Source organism: Ipomoea triloba, chromosome 16 (genome assembly GCF_003576645.1).
Source record: "Ipomoea triloba cultivar NCNSP0323 chromosome 16, ASM357664v1".
NCBI classification, from domain to species: domain Eukaryota; kingdom Viridiplantae; phylum Streptophyta; class Magnoliopsida; order Solanales; family Convolvulaceae; genus Ipomoea; species Ipomoea triloba.
In genome coordinates, this window is record NC_044931.1 from 10,495,999 (window position 1) to 10,499,576 (window position 3,578).

A 3,578-nucleotide genomic window follows, 5' to 3' on the forward strand; every position below is an offset into this window, starting at 1 on the left:
TTGGGCTTATTAAATTCACCCCTTACAAATTAAATACAAGAATTAGCCCATAAGAATGTCTTAGGATCAATATATATATACATATATAATGTATGATATGTGGGCTTGTAAGAATATTTAATAACAAACATTGTAAGGGTCCAAATTGAATAAAATCCCTTACAAGAATAAATCCAATTAATTGGGCTCTTGATTAGAATAATTAAGTTAGGCATCAAATATATATACAAGTGTATATATATATATTAAATTGAAAGAATTAGCCCAATTGGAAATAATTAAATTACCCAAGGAATTAATTATCGAACGAAAGGCTTGAAATGAATTTACGGGGTGTTACACTCTACCCCCTTAAAAGGAGCTTCGTCCCCGAAGCTCAAAGCTCGCGGGAACTTTGAAATAGAACGATTCAAAGAAACGAAGATTCAACGGAAGATTAAAAGGAAACGATTGCTCAACCACTTCTAAACTCAAAACATACTAACATGCAACTAAACTCATAACTTACTAACACTTCTAACAATCTAACTTATAGCTCACCCAACCCAAACTAGCATGCAAGAACATAAACTAAACTACTCAACTACACTACAGGGTTCTACTACGGAGCTAACACTAAAGAGAGAAACTAACAACTAACCTGGATGGCCTCCTTGAGAANACATACTAACATGCAACTAAACTCATAACTTACTAACACTTCCAACAATCTAACTTATAGCTCACCCAACCCAAACTAGCATGCAAGAACACAAACTAAACTACTCAACTACACTACAGGGTTCTACTACGGAGCTAACACTAAAGAGAGAAACTAACAACTAACCTGGATGGCCTCCTTGAGAAGAACGAGAAACTAACAACTAACCTGGATGGCCTCCTTGAGAAGAACTGCCTGGACCGTGGGGTGGATAAGGATAAGGGTGAGAAGAACTGCCTGGACCGTGGGGTGGATAAGGATAAGGGTACGGGTAAGGGTAGGGATACTGCTGCTGGTAAGGATAAGGGTACGGGTAAGGGTAGGGATACTGCTGCTGGTACGACGGTAGATACTCCGGTGGCACTTCAATCCCAAGCTTATTCTCGATGTAGCCCAAACGCTGAAAACCACGATCTACCCTCAGATCCAACGAATCAAACCTCGGAAAACCACGATCTACCCTCAGATCCAACGAATCAAACCTCGCCTCAACCATGCGCTGCATCTCCTGCAGCTGTTTGAGTACCGGGCCAACTGGTGGCGTAGGAGCCAAAGGATCTTTGAGTACCGGGCCAACTGGTGGCGTAGGAGCCAAAGGATCGTGCTGCTCCTTCCTTCTGTGCTCTCGGTCAGCCTCACCCATCGGTTCTTCTTCTTCGGCCTCTTCTTCAGACTCATCCTCTCCCTCTTCTTCTTCTTCGGCCTCTTCTTCAGACTCATCCTCTCCCTCGTCATCTCCTACTTGCTCAGCCTGCTGGGGCCCAACTAAACCTCGTAACCTCTTATGCGGGATGTGATAGCGCTCGATCAGCTCCCTGCTCTCGGCGGCNTTTGAGTACCGGGCCAACTGGTGGCGTAGGAGCCAAAGGATCATGCTGCTCCTTCCTTCTGTGCTCTCGGTCAGCCTCACCCATCGGTTCTTCTTCTTCGGCCTCTTCTTCAGACTCATCCTCTCCCTCATCATCTCCTACTTGCTCAGCCTGCTGGGGCCCAACTAAACCTCGTAACCTCTTATGCGGGATGTGATAGCGCTCGATCAGCTCCCTGCTCTCGGCGGGCGGGATGTGATAGCGCTCGATCAGCTCCCTGCTCTCGGCGGCCGGCATCCTACTCAACTCATGAGCGGTGATGTACTCGTTCCCCTGCATCCTACTCAACTCATGAGCGGTGATGTACTCGTTCCCCTCAACCTGGAACAGCCCAGAGAACTGCAAGCTCGGCGCATTGAACGCGCTGTGAACCGGCTGCCTCTGCAAGCTCGGCGCATTGAACGCGCTGTGAACCGGCTGCCTGACCAACTCCCCAGTCACACTGACCCTCCTCTGTTGAAATAACCAACTCAGAATCATTCCGTAAGGCCGGTTGCGCCTCTTAACTACCTTGCAGAAGTCCATGTGCAAGATCATCAGAGTAGGCAAATCAAACTTCACCCGGTGCTTCAGAAAATACGCAAAGGCACACTCGATAGCCGTAACCTGTCGGCTGTTGTTTCGATTAGGCAACAGACTCTCCCCAACCAACAGAGTCAGGATCCTCTGCTCACCCGTCAGGTTGTGCTTGTCGGGGCGAGTATCTAAAGCAATATTCTCATTCTGCCCTGTCATGTATCTCAGATAATCACGGAACCCCACATCCTGAGTCTCCACCCAAGCAGTACGCTCGTACTCATTAACACCTCCCAACGGTAAATTAAGCATTCTAGCCAACTTAGGTGGGTCAAAAGAAATCCTTACGCCCTTCACTATCGAAGTGAGCACGGGCACTTGGTTAGTAGTCTTAACCTTCATATTCTGATAGAACTGATGAACCAAGTTGGGATACACAACATTCTCAATTCGCAAGAACATAGTCAATAAACCTTGGAAATTAAGCATGTTCACAATCTCGAGCGAAAAGTGTAGCGGTTCAAGAGCTTTACCATCAATTATGTTGTAGCGAATATTGCTCGAGCCTTCTCCTTCCTCGGCTCGATTTCTTCTTGACATTGTGTTCTCGTTGGGGATCGAACTTGGGCTACCGTAGAAGAAACAAAATCGGTCGAAGCTGCGGACCCTTGCGGAAGACTTGCGGACTGGAGCGACGGACGTGCGCGATCTGGTCGTTGTTGGCGGATGGAGATTGCGGACTCTGGAGACAGTGGTGCGTGGTCTGGGCGCTAACGACGGAAAGAAGCTGCGGACCTTGGCGCTCTGTTGTTCACTGCTGTTGCGGGAAAAGAAAGAGAGAAGCGGAGAGGGATGACGGGCTGCTTAGGGTTAAAACACGCTTGAAAGGACGCATGTGCCCTCCCAATTTGCGGATTGCTCCAACGGTAGGCTGAACTCCGTTACGCTGCTCGTCTGCGCCTCGCGGAACACTTCGGCGGAGCACTCTCTTCCGCTATCTACCTCCGTACGTACACACGGCAGACCTCCGCGGACACCCCTGTTCCGTGCCCCCCACCGCACCGTTACTGCTTGGGCCCTTAGGATTTGAAACCAAAAACTTGCGCCTAAAACACCACGAACCAAAACAGCTGGATGGCGTAGTCCCTTGCTATTAACCCTTAGGCGCGGGTTCGAGCCCCCTTGTGAACATTAGCTAGGTCCTTAGGCTCCTTTTTCTTTTCCTTTGCGTTTTGCTCCTTTGCTTTGGCTTCACGAACTTCCCAACACTTGTAACACGATCGGGTCTTCCACTTCTTAACGAAACGCAACTTAGAACTTCCTAACTAACGATGGGTCGCCTACGGTTCACTTAACGGTTCAACTCCTACAAACACTTAACGAAAGACTCGGAAAACACTTAAACCACTTATTTAAAGATTAAGCTCGAAAGTTACCTTCTTCAAGTCCATTGGCCTCAGCTTGAGTACGGCCCATCACGAAGATCTTTCTCT